At 36.3% G+C, this 22,333-nt stretch overlaps 1 long non-coding RNA gene across 1 annotated transcript in view; it reads right to left on the bottom strand.

The window, feature by feature from the left end:
• The window catches only part of LOC149787689 (uncharacterized), a 35,246-nt gene extending 13,352 nt beyond the window's left edge, over nucleotides 1–21,894 (bottom strand). Inside the window, exon 1 of the long non-coding RNA XR_016424377.1 lies at nucleotides 21,753–21,894. This is a non-coding gene — a long non-coding RNA (uncharacterized LOC149787689). The remainder of the gene's footprint in view (nucleotides 1–21,752) is intronic.
• Between the last annotated feature and the right edge of the window lie 439 nt (nucleotides 21,895–22,333).

Genomic DNA, 22,333 nt, shown 5'->3' with positions numbered 1-22,333 from the left:
AACAGAACACACACCCCCAATAATCAGCCCGTGGGTGATACAAAACATATATCAACCACCAGTGACGTGTGGTTGGAGAGGTTCTGTTATGCGTAGAGGGGCTGGCGGTGCCCCAATCAATTATAAAAATCGCTAATATGCGTAACCACCGACGGTTGTCAGTCGTGGGATTCGATCCTGATACCGTGAGTATCACGGCCAGATACGTTATCATTTGAGCTATTAAAAACCAACTTAACAATATACGTTTCAGAAGTTATTATATAGCTACAGATCGGTTTCTGAACAGATTGTAAATATTTCTGCATTAAAACAGCGGTTTCTGAATAGATTGTAAGTTTCTGTATTAAAACAGCGGTTTGTGAATAGATTGTAAATACTTGTGCATTAAAAAAACAGCGGTTTGTAAATATGTAAATGAGAGCAGCGTGTCCTGCCAAGATTTCTCGTAATAGATTGTAAATATCTGCATTAAAACAGCGTGTTCTGCCTTGATAAAATATATGTACATGCTACCACTGCATTATTAAACGTTTTTACCTGCAGATCGGTTTAAATACTTGTGCATTATGACAGATTGTAAATATCTGCATTAAAAACAGCGTGTTTTGCCTCGATTTCTCATAATAGGTTTAAAAATAGCTCGCTATATTGTATGATGGGAAATTACGTTAATTTTTTTTATTTTGTGAGCTAAAAACCATAAATATCTTTCTTTGGTATTAATTATTGATATTAATTACGACGTAGATGATTAATTAACTGATTACGACCATAAAGATAAAAAATTTACGAAGAAAACTATATTGCAGAAGTAATCTCCCTTTCACATGAGTCAAAAAATCAGTAGCATAAGGGGGAAATACTGCCTAAAGGGATAAATAATTAAAAAAATAATTAATAAATATAATCATACGTAATTACTTGATAATGATGATAGTTTATCTCACTAACAATATTGGAAGGTGATTTTCTGTTTATATTTACTGGAAAAAGTGGATTTGGTTATATTTTCCGCGACGTATTTTACCACACGCGAGTTAATATCAAAGTATTTCGCAGCTGAATACATCGATTGAAACGTTTTCTCTTCGCCAGTTTCTATATTTGTGGATTTTACAGCCCTCCTTACAATTGTTCTGTCAAATTTACCAGTATTTCCCCGTGCAGATTCTCGCTCTGTGTAACAGCTTGAAAATTAGATAAATTATTGTCAATTTTCTCCCGTTGATGTGATCGATCACAAGACCGTCTTTGATCAACCCAAAGCAACACTCGTATGTGAAACGATGACAGAGATAAGTTTTCTTCCTAATAGTAAACTTTAGATATCCAGTATTACTAATAACACCAACTGGTCTCTTCAACCTGCAATTTCTGATCATACCATCAATATTTGATTCGTAGTTTGTTGTTATAGGATGCGGGACAAATTTATTTTGCTCCATTATATAATAATATCATTTGTTTAAATCATAATTTGTCTAAAAACTTAGATAATCCTCCACGGATTTTATAGCTCCGTCACTGACATCATTTTTGTATCATAATATCTTTTAAGCTCTCTGTATCGTTTACCACCACAACACGCACACAAATCTGTTTTAACTCGTAATCCAACACCACATCGCAGACATGGTATTGGTCCTAAGCTTCCACGGTGAACGTTTTGCATGTGTTGTCCGCAAAATTCCCTTTTACAGGATTTATTGCAACGAGTCAATGAACCCACCATGAGCCATTTGCATCGAGACATTGTATACATAATATTTTAATTTAGATACTTGTTTGAAATACAATATTTTAATTTAAATACTTGTTTGAAATATAATATGAACGAATTCGATAGATTATCCCGAATCAAGCCTTGGAGCGTAGATAAATTTAATCTCGACAGAATATCTCCTGATTTACCAATAAAACATCTAGTTGATGAGAAAAACAAAAATTTGATTAATAAAATTCACGACGCTAAGAAAGAATTTCACGCAGATGGTGCATCTCATGTCTGGTCAACGTTCAAGATTATACGCGACAAAGATATCATTAACGCTACGATGAATGACAAACGAGCAGCAATTATCATTAACCATCTTGATAATTGCAAGTATCTTTTCAGAATAAAATTTGTCGTGTTGACAGAAACAGATGATTGGATTATGCATGACAAATATGATCCTGTCCACGGTGATAAAAAAAAACTGTCATACTAAGTAGAGATTCCAAACTAGGCCTCGTGACCGGTATCCTGTGACCGCGGTTATTGATGGAATCTATGTGATAAATGAAAAACCTAACTTTGATAAACTGGCGCCGATGAAATTTTCAAAAATAAATTGTGTGGCTGAACGAGTAATAGAACATTTTACAAACGCGGCCCGTGGAAACGGTCTAACGGATAAAAGACGTAAAATAATAAATATGTGGGGCGAAACGGTTAAATATACCGGGGCGTCTATCAAAGATGTCGCTGAGTTAGGAAAAAGATTAAAATTTCCAATAACCGTAGCGACGATGACAGGAGAGATTTTGTATGAATCGAAATATAAATCAAAAGGAGCTTCGATCGAAATTATTGATCATAACGCACACGCGTGGACTAACGCAGTAACAGTGTTTCCACGAGATCGAACCGTTAAATGTTATCCCATAGACAATTCTGATGGAGGTATGTTTGATTTTATTAACGAAATAAGTAAAATCGATCCTGTGTCAGTATGGTTATTTCAGAGTTTTAGCGACGAATCATGCATAGAGGAAAAGAATAAATTTGATCAGTTTGTAAGACCAAATGGTGTTATTTATCGAACAGATCTTCTCCACGAAAAAATGAAAAATCTTGCACTGCAATATACTGATGACACTGACGAACTACTGAGCAACTGTTTTACTGTTCCGTCAGTTGCGGCTCATTTTGCTAGAAATAAAAATTTGTGGAAGCCAACTCGGTCTGATTTTCTCAATGACATAATATCTAGTTGTGTCGAATACGGACACGGCGGACTATGGAATACTAAATACGATCATAAAGATGTTATTTCAGTTGATATGGTTGCATGTTATCCGGGAAGTTTTCTTGGATACGGAGATTGTTCTGTGTACTTTGAGCGATTCGGTAATTCCGACGCACGAGATGACACGAGTATCTATAAAAGGACCATTACCGGATTTTGACCTAACTGGATTTGATTGTATCGAGTCATTTGAAATGTCTAAAGAGCTCCATGCGATTTGTTATACCTGGTTTGGAAAACATTTTTCAGAAAAAATGTGGGCTCCAATAGTACTGTTACGGTATATGCTCGATTGTTGATTGTAAGTGAAGCAATTATATCATACCGGAAACAAACCGAAGTTTGGTTACCACATTCGGATGAAACCGATTCAAAAGATCTTGGTAGAAAAATAATTGGCAAGTTTACCCAAGGAGGAGCATATGATCACAGACGACATTGTACAAGATTGATCATGGACGATGCTGAGTTAGATTTTATAATCGCTGATACAACGAACAGAAATTGGTTTATAAGTCGAGAAATGGCTTTCTTGTCAAATGGAGCTAAATTAGGTACAATTGTAAGTTACATGGACGGTGAGTCACCGCAGTATACTCATTTAAGATCATCGATGCTCGCGTACGTTTCGATAAATCTATTATCGATGATAAATAAAGTTTCTGCACTCGCTGTCAGAGTTGCTACTGATTCGTTTTATATAAGTAAAAATTATTCAATACTATTAGAAAAATTAAGCATAGGCACTTGTGCATTGTGGGGTTCGTGGAGAATAAAAAAGGAATATATGCTCGATTATTCCGAATCCGCTGATGTTGCGGTTAAAGATATTTGCCTGATAAAATCAGGCAGAAATAATCAGATATCTTCTGCACCATCGGTATACAATCCAATAACTAGACACAAAACGGTTTATCTAAACGGACCTGCCGGTTCTGGTAAAACCACTCGGGCGATCGAACCATTTCAGAACTCGGATATAATCGTGCTGACACCTACACACAGACTCGCCCGAGAGATGAAACAACGAGGAGTACAATCGTGTACTTATCATAGCTTCTTCCGATGGAAGGGTGATGCATGGACATCTTTAAGGATGGGCGAGAAATACATTCCAAGGATTAAAATATGGGATGAAATATGCACGGTGCCGTTAGAAACATTAAAAACGTTTCTAGACTGGTTGTTAACAAGAAATACTCCTGTGATAATGTGCGGCGATCACGGTCAACCACCACCGTTTGTTGGACCATCTCCACATGATTGGCTGAAAAATTTCGCTGATTACTATGAAGAAGTATCTGATGATCATAGAGCGCTTGATGCAACTTTGAAGGAGTTTAAAAAATTAATCAGACTACAACCGAATAAAATTCAGTGTGAAGTAATGCGTGGAATAATTCCAGAAACACCCTTGAACGACTTTCTATAAACGTGGGGACCAAATGATCTGATAGTTGGAAGTAGAAAGATAGTTCGTGATACACTTCAACGAGAGTTATTTCAGTTACAACGAGAAAAGTTTAAGACACTGCCAGTGCCCTTGTGTTATCGACCAGCAGATACGCGACGGCAAAATATTGACGTTGATATACCATGACAGACCGAGAAACAGAATTTAGTATTAAATGATATTATCACAGTTGATGTTGATGTTGTTGAAGATGCATTATCGTTGAACAAATCTCGTGGACACTAGGATATGCAATGACAATACATTCATCTCAGGGATTAACTATTACCGATACATTTGTTTGGATTAATGATGATCGTATGGAGTGGTCAAACCTAGTTTATCTCGCGGTGTCTAGAGTCAGAAAATATCTCAATTGAGACGAATTATCCTGGACGAGTCAGTGACTAGTGATGATGTTGACGGTGACATAATAAGAAAAAAATTAGCTGGTTATAAACAGTGCGATAAAAAAAATAACTGAGAATTTGATCTAGACACTGACGTTGTCATTGCGCTGAAACAACAACAGAATAATAATTGTGCAAGTTGTAATTGTATAATGTTATGGAGATATTCGAGTAATAATCTAAGACAATTTACCGTAGATAGAAAAGATAACAGTCGCGGTCATACACGCGAAAATATCATGTTGACCTGTCTTGAGTGTAATTGACGTAGAGGAGCTATTTAAGTGATCGCGGTGGTAATTGCGTGTCCTCGGGAATTACTTGTAATTGTTCACGTACAAATCCACGTTGAGGAGCAGTTGAATCTAATCTGTAGATTGCGGGTCTACCTGAGGATCTTGTTATGTTAGATATCTTATGTGTGGTAACACTCCAAATAGGATCAATCGCTCTTTTTTTACCACCTTCGAGTTCACCGGGTTCATATAAATACCTGACAGTGATATTACCTAATACTGGTTGCGCTGAAAAATCACGTCGTTGCATGGTTATACTCTTTTTTGTGACTGCGTTAATAGGTTTCATGTTAGTCGTTCGAGTTACTTCATTATTTAACGCGGCTATCACACTTGGTAATCTTGCAACCCATTCACGAGATCTCGTATCCTGAATAAATTCCTTCGCATATTGATATCCAAATAACCGCTCAGCGAGTGTTCGATTAAATCGTTCAACAATTGCCTGATCACGATGAATCGCAGTATGTCCTCGTCGTATTTTGGTATTATGTTGTTTCATCAGCGATGATACTGGATCAAGAAATTCCTTGCCAGGATCAACCTGTGGCAGCTGTGGCCATCGTAAACCACCTCGTTGATAAATTCGTTTAAAAGCATCGGCTACCTCAGATGCTGTTTTCGTTGATAGCGGTTCTGCATCTTTATATCTACTTGCAACGTCAATGACAGTTAACGCGTATTTGTATGTTATTTGACGTCGACCAATTTTAACGGTATCATGTGGTAGAAATAATATATCAGCTTGATAAACTTCATTAGGAACACTGACACTGAAATGTGCAAATCGAATTTGCTTAGGTGGTGGTAGATAAATTTGCCATATTGCTTGTTTGAATAACCACGCTTTAGCAGTAGAATGTTTAACCGCTGCTGCATCAGCAAGTTTACTAATTGCTGCTTTATCCTTCCAGTATCCAATTGGTGAATAATAAATCGATTCCATTTTATATATTACCAGCCGCTAGCGCTAATTTACCCTTCATCGCGGATCTTATTAGCCAATTAGCCAATTTTTCTTTGATATTTTTATTTTTTATAGAACTCAGCGCATGAATTAATTTCACATCTGCAATATGCCTATGTTGTAGATCATTGCTTTTATACGCAACATCATGAGCATGACATGCTTTATCAATAGCATTTATTGGTTCCTCGCCTGGTTTTGGCTGATCTTGATTATCAAGCCTGATATCGAGTCGAGTACCAGGACCGCAATAATTATATCCTGGTAGATGTTTTTCTCCTGGGTATTTAGCCCACGGAGTTCCCGGTAATTTTGTTAATTTTGCTGCAATATCACCTCCGCGTTGCTTTTTTTTTAACGCTGACTTTGCCCCTGAATTATCACCGGGAATAAATTTAAACTTCTTTGCACCACACCGCGTACACTTACCCGTAACCGCTGATCTATTATTTTTTGTGGTAATAGTTGTTAGTGTATCCGTCGGGGTACACGTCCTGCACTTCACACAATATAAATCCATAGATATTTTATACAGCATGTATATAATTGATTTCTCAGCGACCAGAAAACGAGAACCTGTTAAGCACCATCCGGCGTTACCGAATTCAATTAGAATGAAAATAATAGGACCATCTGGAAGTGGAAAGACGCAGTTGTTACTTAATCTTATAATGAGATGGTTAAAGTGGGATAAATTGTATTTGGTAGCCCCGTCAGTTGATGATCAACGATGTTATAATGTGCTGAAGGATTTTAATGAAAACGCGCAAATAGATAAAGATGACAATGTTATCGAGTTTATAACCGATATTGATGAAGCACCATCAGTTGATTCCATAGACGGATTTATTAATAATTTAGTTGTATATGATGATGTGATGCTGGACAAACAATCAAATCCAGCCAGGATTTTTTCTCGAGGTAGACATAAAAACACCGATGTTATTTATGTTACTCAACGATACACACAAATACCAAAAGTGATTAGAGATAACTGTAATATTTTAGTTGTGTTTAATGGAGTTGATACACACACGTTGAGAAATATTCATCAAACTTGGTGTAGCGGTGACATGGATATAATTAAATTCAGAAATTTTCACAAGCGCAAGCTACTCCGCATGGATTTCTAACAATAAATTTGCACGATTCTAGAACAAGATATCGTATTGGACTTGATAAAATATTTGGATAAATTAATATAGCAGCAGGGAGGGTGGGACCTCGCGAAGACGTAATTCCGTAAACAACGCGCATAATAAACTAGAAAAAAGTCATCAACGACAATGGGGTAATATTAATTAGACAAACCCCGGAGAAATTTTCTCAGTAACGTTGATGTTTTTTTTTTAAATCTGTCGACGCTTTTCTTTTTAAATTTGTCGACGCTTTTTAAAAAATTTTGACGTTTTTCGACTATTGGTCTGTTCACCCTCCCTGCTGCTAGTCCAAATGTATGAAGTTTCAATCGAATTCAAGCGGTATTCCAATTATGTTCTAATATTGAATGTTTTGATGTGCCAGTAGTCATGAATTTACTTATGTGTCATTGTCCTGAAATGTGGTCCTGTGTTAACAGTCTTTTGATGGATGACATCAATACAGTACAATTTGTTCTTGTCTAAATTCACTATAATTCCAAATAAATATTTAGTCAAAGAATATTGTAGAGCACTTTGTAACTCATTGAATAAAAATGTGAGTAAATAAATCCACCAAAAATTAAAAACTGAACACAACAAATTTGTTTTCTGCTTCAGAATGAATAATAATAATTTAACAAGATTATATACCCCTCTACTTGAAAAAATTCGCAATTATCAATTTCTCAAAATAGTCTGTCAACTTAATACGAACTTTCCACACACACTCACACACACTCACAGACACACAGACACGCACGCACACACACACACACACACACACACACACACACACACACAGAGGAATTCATACGGTTGCCAAGTTTCGTAATGCTTTCACAGGAAGAATATGCTATCCAAGATTCCTTCCCTTGGACTTGTTGAATTTGGATGCTGTCGGGATTTAGTTTTAACTTTACATGTGCTTTATGTATTCATCCATTCACTGATTATTGTGATAAGACATATTTGTAAGGATAAGGGTTAATCTTTGCTGTCTTCTCATTCTAAGGATCAGCACACCTGGTACATAATTTTTTATTGCCAAAAAACGACATTCAAGTATAATTCAGTGCGGTTTTAATAGTGCATGAAAGGCCGAGACTCCATTACAGTTTGAAATATTTTCACATCGAGGAACGTTGCTGACTTTACGGTATAATATTAGCATGGTGGCATTGCTAAATTCCTTAAACAGTGATTGGACATTATTGAAATTTGACACGTTAGTGATCGTATATCAATATTCATGGACTTTAGAGGAAACCGATTACGGTTCAACTCCACGTACGAAAGATAAACCTATAGGTCAATTTTTCACAGCCTGTTTGGTACGAGTAACTACTAAACTCGACTAATCATAATGCATATGAAAGTATGAAATCGACTCCTTTTAGTCCAAATTTCTTTTTTCGTCACTACTGAATCAAATTTTAAACGATTATCCTCAATATCATAATAAATTATACCACACTAAAAGATTTTTAACAACACCTAAGAAGAAGCGAATAAATTAGAGACACATATCGCACATAAATATATAATCAAATTCATCATAATCACTTTCAACCATTTTTCAGTTGTTCAAACACAAAAATGAAAAAGGTCGTTTCGGTGACAACTAGTGTCAGGAGTATATTTAGGTGCAGACATTGTCTTAAATCTATCAGCCTTTATGACTTACTAAAAGTTCTAAACTTCATTTTCTGCTGACTTGCTCTCGGTACAGGCCATTGTGTACAGCTTTGCTATTGATACAGGCATTAGTGAACATCCTTGCTATTCGTACAGGCCATACCGCAAGTCTTGTTATTGGTACATGCCATAGTGTACAGCCTTACTATTGGTACAACCCATAGTTTACAGTCTTGTTATTTGTACAGCTCATAGTGTAAAGGCTTGCTATTGGTTCAGGCCATAGTGTAAAGGTTTGCTATTGGTACAGGCCATAGTGTACAGCCTTGCTATTGGTACATGCCAGAGCGTACAGCCTTGTTATTGGTACATGCCATAATGTACAGACTTGCTATAAACGTAGAGATGCATTTACACAAAATTCTGAACTACACTTTCTGCAGACTTGCTATTGGTACAGGCCATTGTGTACAGCTTTGCTATTGATACAGGCCATAGTGAACATCCTTGCTATTGGTACAGGCCATAGCGTAAGTCTTGCTATTGGTACAGACCAATTATAGCCTTGCTATTGGTACATGCCAGAGTGCAAAGCCTTGCTATTGGTACATGCCATAGTGCACAGCCTTGTTATTGGTAAAAACCATTGTGTACAGTCTTGTCATTGGTACAGCTCATAGTGTAAAGGTTTGCTATTGGTACAGGCCATAGTGCACAGCCTTGCTATTGGTAAAATCCATAGTGTACAGTCTTGTTATTGGTACAGCTCATAGTGTGAAGGTTTGCTATTGGTACAGACCATAGTGTACAGCCTTACTGTTGGTAGATGCCATAGTGTACAGCCTTACTATTGGTACATGGCATAATGGACAGCCTCGCTATTGGTACAGCTCATAGTGTAATGGCTTGCTATTGGCACAGACCATAACGTAAGGGCTTGTTATTGGTACATGCCATATGGTACAGACCTGCTATTGGCACAACTGATAGTGTAAAGGTTTGCTATTGGTACAGGCTATAGTGTAAAGGCTTGCTCTTGGTACAGGCCATATTTTACACCCTTGCTAACGATACAGATCATAATGTTCAGCCTTGCTATTGATACAGGCCATAGTGTAGAGCCTTGCTAATTGTTAACCCTGCCAACGACACAATTCATAGGTTACAGCCTCGGTAATGTTCCAGACCACAATGTACAGCCTTGCTATCGGTAGAAGCCACAGCGTACAGTCTTGTTATTGCAACAGGACATAGTTTATAGCCTTGCTATTTCTACAGGCCAGAGTTTACAATCTTACCTATGGTATAAACCACATCTTACAGCCTTGTTAATTATATAGGCCGTAGTTTATTGTAAAATATTGTTTTACAAAGATAAATCATTGGTATCTATATCTGGATTATAAACTAAAACCGTTTTTCAGACCATAATCTGTGGTAAATATTTATCTAGTAAAATAATGCCTAGATGAAACCCGAAACAATTTGCTCTCATTCATCAGTGGCATGAATACCATTTCTTTACTTCGATAAACCTCAATAGACGAGACTGTATTTACTTCAACCTAAACATAAGTGGTCCGGTAAATTAAATGATTTTCAAAAGTTCCACACGTAGTGATGGTCTATTAAATTGAATTTTGAATTTTCCTTTCATGTTCTTCTATCGCTTGACGGGATATATACATCATTGTTTCAATTTTCTTCATAAGTTTGTTTAAACTTCAGATAATATACTTTTGGTCAAGCGATGCCATCCAATTAACAAACCCAGCTTAAAGATGGACCAAGTCTTTTCTCAAGAAATGCGTTTTTTAAAGTAAATGTTTGTGTTAATACGAGAAGTGGCATTGCCATGCATCTGCAATGTAAGTACCTGATATTCTAGACCCTCCTCGCGGACTACTAATAGGTGTGAGCAGTCCAACGCACAGGTGTCAAATCATTGGTTTTAGAAAAGAACTGATTGTCCGAAAGAATAAAATAGGTCATGACTGGAATCTGAACTGCAGTAGAAGTGATAAAATTCACAAAATCGGGATAGATAAATGGTACTTGAAGAATAATCAAGAGCAAATGTATCTATGTTCCCAAGGATAACAAGCAATGGGTAAGTAATAAAAAAGCGTGGTATAGGTTGTATACGTTCTTCTTTTATCGTTGTTATTTTTCGGATGTTTCTCTTCATAAATATGTTATTTTTTGCCTTGCTTATATCACTAATATGCTTTGTCCACGGAGATTGATTCCCAAATACTCTGATGAGTCTAATGATATTAAGGTGGTGCAGTGTAGGCACCATGGGGTCGGTCAATTTCACTTTTCTGTATGTTTTTAGGATGAGAAATGTGTCTATTTGTGATGAAAGATAATTTCTCTTTCAGAAAGGATGTAGCAGAAATCAATTTGCATACGTTTGGACTCGCCTGCTATGTTCTTAATGACAAATGTTGTAAGCCCGGAGTTGGAAGGCTTACTTTTTGCGAAAGGACTAGACGATTCACACAAATGGAAATCAGTAAACCCAATCAGGAGAAAACACAGCCAAATAGGATTTAACGGACTGTAGTGGATACCTAAATGGAACAAAATGTAATCTCATGGACCCATATGCAGAGCCAAATAATCCCAATTCTGACAGGGGTATATCCCAAAGAATAAGTCCGTAACCCGTTCATATTGTTACGACTTAAATAAAGGTCTCAGAGTAAAATAGATTTGTTTATATTTCATCTTGTGGTAAAAGAACATTGTGATACTTCAGTGAGTGAAAAAGCTACAATTTGAACTATACTTGTTTTTCTATAAGATGACATAGATCCGACATGCACAAAGAAAAAGAAAATCTTTGTTTTATTATATACCAAACTTGTCTCTGAATCAAAGTTTTCAAGAGCAAAGTCATTCTTCAACACCCCACCCCATCCCACTCTTCACAAGTTACCCTTACTTTTTCTCGCATGTATTCGCTGCAAATTTGTGTACACTGTTTTACCTTATCTGAGTAAAAAAGCAAGTCTAATTAAAAAATCAGCTCACCTAAAGTTTTGCATTGTTCTCAAGATAGTCAAAGGAACGTAAGCTAAGAATCAAGATGGGAAATTTTGTGTTGTCATATGTGAAAATAATAATGATATATTATAGAAATATTATAAAATATGAAAAACATTTCACCAATAATATTCTATAATTGATAAGAAAGTTTAAAATAACATGCAAAGTTTCTTTTCATAGCGTTAGACCCAGTACCTTGCGATAGTGCAAGATTGCGGAGTACAATAAAATGCAGAAGAGTTTCAGGTACAGAATGCTCTGTATCTCCCTTCTGAAGGGGTATAGGATCTTTGATTAAAAATTATTTATGCATCAAGAAATAATAAAATTAACAAAATGGCCCGTATTAGAAGAATGATTCATTACTAATGTCATGCAAACAGTTGACACTTACACAATGTGTATATACACTGGACCAAACAATTGACACTTACACAATGTGTATATACCATGGACCAAACAGTTGACACTTACAAAAAGTGTTTATATCATGGACCTAACAGTGGACACTTACAAAAAGTGTTTATACCATGGACCAAACAGTTGACACTTACAAAAAGGGTTTATATCAAACATCACCATACCTTTCAGTTTCCGTTGCCATTTCCGTCAGCAGAATTTGCCAAAATCCTTTCAGAAGGTCAAATTTGGTGACATACCTTGCATTTTTAATTTTATCAATGCAGTTATCGAGGAATGTAGTATGTGGTTTCGGAACAATATACATGGTGAACTCCAATCACTTTAACTCGGCTCTATGAAATCATTCTCCAACAAATCCTAAATTTATTTTTTCAAGCATTCCTGTTTATAAGGGTTCATCATGTGCGAGTGTTGTTTCACAGGTGTGGAATTTAAAATTTCATGGTCATGGTAGATTTATTTGTTCTTGCAGGAATATCTAGAAATAAGTGCTCATATTCAAGTGATAACTGTTTTAGTTCATTGTTTTCTTGTTGTTGAGAATGTGAAAGTTTCTGGTCCAGATTATTAATTATTTTTGAATTTCGAAGACTTGTTACTCCAAAGTCAATAGGGTCCGATTGCAATCCAACGCATAAGTCCTCAGTGTGTGGGAAACGTACAACTAAATTAATTGCATGTTAAACCTGGCTATCTTTCTCAACATACTCCTTTAACATATTTATATGACAAAAATGTTTTTGTTTGTTTTTTGTTGTTTTCGTCTCCCACGAGTATTTATGATATAACTTAAATAATTAATTTACTTTCTTTTCAACAGTAAGGACCATACTACTTGGCCTGAAGAGGATTTCATTATACGGGCAAGAGAGACAGAACTCTAACCCCAGATTAAAAACTCCTATAATTTGTATTTTTATAATACCTTAATTTCATTTTTACTGAGTGTAGTGCAGATTAATTTTTGCAACCTCACAAGCCTTTGACAGTTTATATTCAGAATTGGAAGCATAATCGAAAAGATTAATTTTGGTATCTTCATTAGAAAGAAGTTTCACTTTTATCAACTTCATCGGTCTACGCACAGTATTCCAAATACCAGATCAACGGGACTGAATCCAAAAGATTCTTCACCTGAGAGCAAACAATAGCAAATGAATGTCTTCATCCCAGTCTTTACCCGTATCAAAACAAAATGAAGAAATCATATTTTTCAAAGTTTGAGGAAATCTTTCTAAATCATATTGGCTCTCAGGGTGATAGGCAGAAGACTTGAAAGCTTTTACTATTGGTTTTAGTTTTAATATTCCTCAAACGAATCGCCTCTGTGAATCTTGCTGACGCATACATTATGGTCAATACGTATTGGGTAAAGACTTGGTCTTAAGTAAGAAACTGACACAGACTATCATTATTCTGCTAATTAGTTTCTCAAATGCAGGAATAGGATGCAGATGAACCGTATATATACCTACCATTTAAGACGTGTGACAAGATCTGCAATATTTACAGAAATCACGTTTAAGGTTTGGCCAATAACAGTGATTAATGATCTTGTGATAAGGCTTATTAGTCCCTAAATGACCAGCCAAAGGAGTTTCATGGGTCAGACTAAGACATTTTCTGTCTGCACGATTTTGGAACTACAAATTAATAGTTCACTGGCCAATCTTAACAAACAGGTACCGCATGGGGGGGGGGGTCTCCATTTTCTCATAGAATCCCATTTTTAATAAAATAACAAACAGGTACTTCTGTGGCATCAGTTTCACTAATGTCCTTTTGAAACAGGAAATGTCAGGATTTTTTCCTGTTTGATGACAAGTGATTGTTGTTTGTCACCCTAATTAGAATAAAGAGAATAAGTAGTTAAAAGAGGATCACTGTGATCGATACCCATTGATTGATCGAAACGAGGAGTGAAAGTGACCTCATTAAAAGCCTCACCAATACATGTGTCAGCTAAAGGAATTCTTTCCTGATCAACATCATTCTCAAGAGCTTTCTTTCCCATAGCTCTAGTAACTTACAAGCTGGGTATAAATCAGGGAAATCGTTTTCAAATTTCTGATCCTAACAAAGCTTGTCAGTTACAAGTAGATTAACCACAACCTTATCTCCAGCTAGGTCATCGTAATAATAATAATAATAATAATAATAATAATAATAATTGAAAATGAGGACTTTGTATAGCATATAATCGTTAGAAGCTCTAAGCGCTTTAAAACATTAATCAACACCTATAACATAAAGAACATACATAATGATATGATTACAAAAATACAAACACCATAGAATTAGAAAACATAAAAATGCTGAAAATATTTAAGGTAAGAAACATTATTATGTCATTAATTTTGTTCTTGCAGTCGAAATAAATGAGTTTTATGAACACTCGTGAATGGGATCACGGTGTCTTTGTGTCTAAGTTCAGTGGGCAATTCATTCCACGTTGCTGGGCCCTGGTATGCAAAAGAAAGGCATCCATATGACTTCGTTTTCATAGTGGGAATAATGAGCATACGATTTTCAGAAGAGGAGCGTAAGTATCTTGCTGGTGTGTACACATGGCTGAGGTCGAATAGGTATGTTGGACTGGATACCGTCAGTGAAACGTAGCACAGAGAACACATTTTGTGATTGACTCTGGATCGAATGGATAGCCGTTGTAGGGTACAGAGCAGCAGCCAGGTGTGCTCTGATCGTGGTACTCTAAGTATGATCCAAACAGCTGTGTTTTGAAATTTTTGAAGTTTCTGGAGTAGATATTGAGATGAACCAGGCAGAATTGAATTACAATAGTCCAGTCTTGAAAGTGCTAATGAACACAGGTGTTTTAGTGGCATTAACTGAAACATATTTGCGAATGGAGCTTATCCGTCTCAGCTCAAGATATGCAGCCTGTTACATGCCATCCATTATTTAACGTCAGAAATGCACCTCTCTAAACCGTTGGATGGTAAAATCAACTGCAGTTGAGTGGCTAGATTTGTATATATGGGTGTCGTCAGCGTACAATTGGTGAGACACTGGATGATCTATGACACTAGAGAGCGGTTGAGTGTATAGAATGAAGAGATCAGGTTCAAGATCAGACCCCTATGGAACACCACAACATAGATTAACTGGGCTGGAGTGTATTCCATTTGCAGACACAATTTGTGTCCTGTTAACCAAGTAGGACTTGAACCACAGTAAGGCTGTATCATGAATGACAAATACATACTGGAGACGGTGAAGTAATATATCATGGTCTATTGTGTCAAATGCTGCAGACAATCAAGGAGGGTGAGGACTGTAATCTTTCCGCTATCCAAAGCAGAGATAATGCCATTAACAACTTTTAGAAGAGTAGTTTCAGCACTGTGGCAAGGGCGATATGCAGATTGTACATTGCTAAAAAGACTGTTTGAATTCAGATGAGATACAAGCTGGGATAGAACAACACTTTTTCCAGATTTTTTATATGAATGAGATAAGAGAAACTAGGCGGTAGTTCTTTAAATCATTATGGTCGAGTGTCGGTTTCTTCAGCAGAGGCTTTACAATGGCAGTTGTGGAAAAGGATGGGAATTCCCCGGATGAGAGAGAGGTATTAATAACATCAGTTAGTGAAAGAAATATTGGATCTAAGCACTCAAGCAGCAGTGATGTTGGAATTTGATCAAGTTCACGTGACTTTGGTGCACTCTTCATCACGATTGTACGTACTAAATCCATAGAGACAGGTTCTTTTGCTGCTAATGGTTGCTGCTGAAATTCTGTGTCCCAAATGCATGGTAACGACGAGTCAATTGAAATTTTGCTGTGAAGCCTAAATCCAATGGCTTGTCACAGAAGAAATTTGCAAACAGGTCCGGAAGCTTGACTGGAGAGAAGGTAGTTGCAAGTGGTGTACATTTGTTCCTTGACATTAGCTTGTTAGTAATCTAAAAGAGCTCTTTGCAGCTGGAACTTTCCATGATCTTAGTACTGTAGTTGGCTGATTTCGCTGCATGGATTATGTTTGTGACGTTCTTCTTAGCGGCTTCACACATTTGCTTATGAATAGAGATTCTGGTGGAAAGCCAAGTCCTCTCAGTTTTACGGCGGTCTCTATTAGCAGTGCGAAGCTGGTCCTTAACACAGCTATACCATGGAGAACACTTTAGAATTGATAATCTTCATTTGGTGGCTCGGGCATGTTTGTCGAGCAATGAACGCAAGCAGTTATCGAGTTGTTCTGCCGTAGGAGGTAAGCAAGTTGTTAGGTGTGCTTGGATGTCATGCATTAGTTTGGCTCTATTAATCATACGGAGGTTTCTCTAAGTAGCAAATAAGGGTGGAGGGTTAGGGATTGATTCGTCAAGATGGCATATAATGCAGAGGTGATCTGATGTAAGTTCGTGCGATACCAGGGAGGACCGTAGAATATTATCATCAGGTCTATGAAGAATCCAGTCTAAAATGTGACCATGTTTATGGGTGGGCCGATTAACTGACTGTTTGAGGTTGAACACATTAGTGGAATCTATGAGTTTTGATGTGTTTGGGTTTCCTGGACAGTCGAACTGAAAGTTGAAATATCCTAAAATAATCAGGTTGCCACCTATCGAATTTCCATACTCCAGGAGAATCGGAAACTGCTCCGAAAAGAGAGATTCAGTCAGCTTGTTTTTTTACTAGGAGGAGGACGGTATAGGCAGAAAAATGGACTGACCTTTGTTCCAGTTTGAGTGTGGTTAGGACTAGTTCAAACGATGTGTGGTAGAAATTGAAGGTTGTGGTGTGGTTAAGACGACACTGTTCTTACAGTCACGAGTCCTGAGACTAAGTCTGATGACATTTTATACACTTGAGAGGAACATTAACAAAGCCGCACTCTACTCCCTGAATAAAAACACTATCATTGGAAGAAGACTTCTCAGAAAAAGGCATGTTACCTGATAATAAAAGACTCTGAGACTGGGGTATATTAGACCAAACAAATGTAGTGCTTTCAATACATGACCGTGACCTTGACCTCTTAGAAATAAGATCATTTGGAATAGGTCTGTCCTGATTATGTTGCTTATTTTTTAATTTCTAGCAATCAGAAATAACGTATCCTTTCTTCTTGCAATAAGTATGCATATGAAGAGATAAGAACTTCTGATCAGTCTTATCAGAAACTCCAATGTAATTCAATTTTGGAGAATACCGTGGTAGCTCAGTTGGTAGAGTGCCGGACTAGTAATCAAAGGGTCCGCTGCCATAGCTCGGGTTGCTTGCCTTGGATGGTTTTGAAAAAGACACTTAGCTCTTGTTTTGGCATTATGCAACCAATAATGTGTTAAAACTGCCTGTAAATACAATGCATTGCATGGAATGAGCTGTGTTCGTTGTAGTTTTTGATTTTTTCGGATTGTACGTTTAGTTGGCCCCATATTTCCACTATTGTGCATGGGTGTCGTAGAATGCCAATAACACTGACCTTTATTGGAGCACGCCATAAAGAAAATAACCAGTGAAATGTTATACACAAAAAGGACATACAGTTAGGTAGGTAACATGAGGCAACAATTGCCTTTATGTGGCAGCAGTAGCAGATAGTAGTACTTTGCATCATAATTGCCAAGTAGTGACATTTTTTCACCGTTACCACACAGTGTGACTTAGATTACATTTGTATCACACTTGTATTAGACATCGTTAGAATTTCAGCAAATAAATATCTAACGAGTGTTAATTTTGCTACATTGAAGGAAAAGACTCATTTGTCTTTAAAAGGCAATTAAAACCTAAACAAAGAGATATATTATAGATGGATGACTACAGCGGCAGTAGTAACGCAATTATAGACGAATATATTAACAGAACGGATATGAGAATAAATGTTCAAAATTATTTAATATGCATCCGGAGATGATTGCCGTAGTCCAATGGTTTACGTAGATAAATTGGGTATCAGGATCAAAAGATTTCATTTCCAACATTCAAAGAAGAGAACAAGTTGTAGCGTATGGACTGGTGTACTTAGAAGACTTAAAACAATAAAAGACAGTTGACACTGACTTTTAAGAAAATGCTTTTAAAGACGCTAATGAGAACAAATAAAGAATCTGTAGAGAGCAAAATTTTGAAATACGTTAGACCACTTTTAATAATATCTAATTTATTTATTGCAGCAACATTCATCTGCATACATTCACAATAGGTGCATGCATGGAGTTCCTGTTAATGCTAATCATAAAACGGCATTATTTATCTTGAATTATTTCATATCCTACTGGAATGATGTAGACGATGTAACATAGATTTTGTCGGGTTTTTTAACTATCCTTGTTGTAGACATAGCATAGTCATTATTATCTTCTCTTTCATATGCTTGTACAGAAATTTCCCTCACCTAATATATTCCATGTATGTTGTTTCTAAGTGCGAGCACTCACTTGTTGTGATACCCATGTATCTTTGAATGCCTCTAATAGGCCTTTAAACTATAAGCATCCTGAATTATCATGTACCTTTACTTGATCGAGCAGCACGATTGTGTAAACCAAGACTATTACGCTCTTAGCTTTGAAAGCCTTTGATTTTACCTCCAAACAAACAAATTAAGCAGAGTTTGCTATTTGTTTAATGGCTTTTCGTAATCAGAAATTGGGAAAATTTGATTCGAAGTTATGAATCTGAGATTTCAATAATGCTTATATGAGCATTGCTTACACATTTCGTACCTTTCTCACCATTTTCCTTTTCTATTATGTTATCTAATAACATTTAAGAAAATTGATGAATTGTTAACGTTTATATTTTATCTTGTTGTGCTTCACGTTTACATTTAGATGGAGGGGCTTAGAGTTTTTGTACAAATCAGTTTTACATTTTTCGAGCATATACTTTTCGTTGGCACTATGTAATCACGTTTGTGCTGAGGTACCGTAAATGGCTCCTACATACGAAAACATATATTTTGTAGCTGTAGTATTTTAAAGGTACTATTGAATTGCCAGACTAAAATTACATTGCCTGACGTTTCAGACATTGATAGTAGTTAAAAGAGTTGATATCTGATGATACCCAGACACTTCCTTTCTACTAGCATAATTTGATATACTCGATGGCTTTGCCATCGTTATATAGTACCACAAAGAGCCTTTGGAAATGGCTGGTAATCATAAACCGTCTTCCTACCAACTTTTACAAGTTAGACATCATGGTGATCACTTAACCGTCGTCAGGTTTAAAGGACAAACAGGTGCAATGAAAACTTTGCTCTTCATTGTTTTGGTGTGGAATTCTTTAATGGTCATGCAGATAAAGCCATAGATAAAATAGAAGGATTGTCATACACGATTTATGATAAAGAGAAGGATGGTCGTACACGATTTATGATAATGCACATGACCATCTGTTGTGCCTCAGCCATTATGCAGTATAATAAGATGATACAGCACATACAGCAGGCAACAAGACAAAAGTCACCTATCAAAGTCTAATATTTTAAATTTTGAACTGTAGAATCCATACGGTATACACAAGTACTGGTTTTATTAAGTAACTCCGCTCCGTCTTTCACATAAATCCATATATACAGGCAACCATACAACAATACTCTCTAAGAAAATATCGACGTCTGTGTCAGTATTAAAACGAACGAGTCAGTTGTGCATTCGCATCTATTTGGATTAACATACATACATACGGCTATTAAGTTCGATAATGCTTTCATAGAAAGAATTAGCTCACAAAAGATTCCTTCCCTTGTATACGACGGATGTAAAGGCTGTGGATAATTGCTACTTTACATCTATTTTATTTATACATCATAAAACTGACATAAAAATTAATAATTACTGTCTTCTCCTTCTAAGGACAGTCACACCTAGTACAGAATTTTTTATTGCCAAAAAAACTGACATTCAAGTATAATGTAGTGCCGTTGTAATATATGCATTAAAGGCAGAAACCCCATTACAGTCTAAGATATTTACCATTCGAAGAACGTTGTTCTTTGTCGAAATCTAACTATCATGGTGGACATAATGGACATAATGGGAGTTTGACAGAACTATGTCAAAGATGCTGCCAGAACGCGCAATGCAGGAATCGCGCAAATTTGTACGAAATCGCGTGGATTTGGAGTGTTATGATCAGCAAGAACTCCTGCAAATTCGTTTAAATTCTCGCATACAGGCAAACATACAACAATACTCTCCAAGAAAAAATCGACTTCTGTGTCAGCATTAAAACGAACGAGTCAGTGGTGTATTCACATCTATCTGGAACCCTTGTGCACCTTGAACTATTTGCAGTATTATTAAACTGTTAACCCTTAAAGTACTTGAAGCGAGATAAGCCACAACATCGATAGAGATATAGTTGCGCCTGTCGCGACATATGTCTCGTTTCAGTTAGGCAACTATTTGCACATCTGGGTTATTCAGTTTGACATGAATGGTGTTAAACAAACTAAATTTAATTGGCACGCTGGGCCCTGGAAGAAGCGTTCTGTTGTAGTTTGAACCTTGCATCAAGGAAGTGTTACAAAAATTGTGTTTACAATACGGGCTATTTAGAACAGCAAAACACAAATATCATTCATCTTCAGGTGACGATTTTGTTCTGCAAATAATGGCTGATAATAGTGAGGATGACTTTGATTTTTAAAGTTATGAACTATATCAGATTACAGGAGCTGAGAAAGTGGTAATGAAGATAACAGTGAGTGAATTTGGACCATACAGTGATAATGGATATGAGTCTCAAGTACATCCTGGACCGACGCCATGCATGCAGGTCAACATCTCTTTAAGCAGTATTTCGAAATTAAATTTGCAAAAGAGAGAACACCAAACCTAATTAAAATACAGACAATTTTAAAGAAGAGTGCAATTTACATTTATTTTTTCAAGCAATTTTGGTTTGCGGGATCTTATGCGATAAACTATACAGCCCTACAAGGTTTAAGCCAAATAAATAGGAATCTAAAATGAAATTAAAAGATATTACATTCATCAAATACCTCTGTATTAAAAGGACAACATGGCACTGATGTACTTAAAACCTTAACATAGTGTTATATAGCAGATAAGAAATATCGCATAATAGTCAGCAAAGCACTGATTTAAGAAACTGAAATTTTGGCAGAGCTTATGTTAGTGAAAAATCTTATTTTGTGCGGAAGTATCAAAACGACAATACCAGTGGGCTGTGGAAAATTGTACATAACAACTATAAAGAACAGTTTCCCAGATTAGACCCATATTAAACACAGAAACAATCGCCAGCTTAATGCTTATACAACTGAAGATGACATCTTTAAAAGATGTTGACTTCAATAGAGATCTTTCAGAAGGGAGCAGGAAGAAAGAGCGTTGAAGAGTTAGGTACATACTGAACTTTGTCTGTTTCCTCACCCCCCTTCTTTTTCTACTACAGCTTTTTTAGTGGAAAGGAGAAGTCTTCCCTTTTAGATAAAATCCTGGCAGCAAATCTGCGTTGATCTTATATCAATTTTCATGGACTTTAGAGGAAGGCCAATCACCGTTCAACTCTAGATACCACAAGATAAATAAATTGGTGGTGATTAATTTTATTTTCCGTTTGCTTAGTACGGGTAATAGCAAAGTTCAGTCTGCTTGACTAATCAATGTTGATGTAAAAAAATATGCAGTCTACTGCTAAGTCTGTTGATGTATCACTATAACATAATTAAAATATTCCTATCTGAATTCAAATTAGTGTTCTGGTCCAAGACTATTATTGAACACTTTGTAACTGCAATGAATAGTAATTTGAAAAAATAAATTCACACAAAGTAAAACCTGAACACAATATAAGACTGATTATGCATCAGATATTAAGGTAATAATGAGTAATTCTTAGATAAACAAGATAATATACCCCTCGATGTGAGTTAAGTCACAATTATCATTTTCTGAAAAGGAAGGCGAAGGAAAGTTTCTATTTTAGAAG

The sequence above is a fragment of the Sinohyriopsis cumingii genome, chromosome 11 (genome assembly GCF_028554795.1).
Source record: "Sinohyriopsis cumingii isolate HCF-2022 chromosome 11, ASM2855479v2, whole genome shotgun sequence".
Classification (NCBI taxonomy): Eukaryota; Metazoa; Mollusca; class Bivalvia; order Unionida; family Unionidae; genus Sinohyriopsis; species Sinohyriopsis cumingii.
Note: the sequence above shows the minus strand (reverse complement) of the source record. Positions and strands in the feature narration are given on the sequence as shown.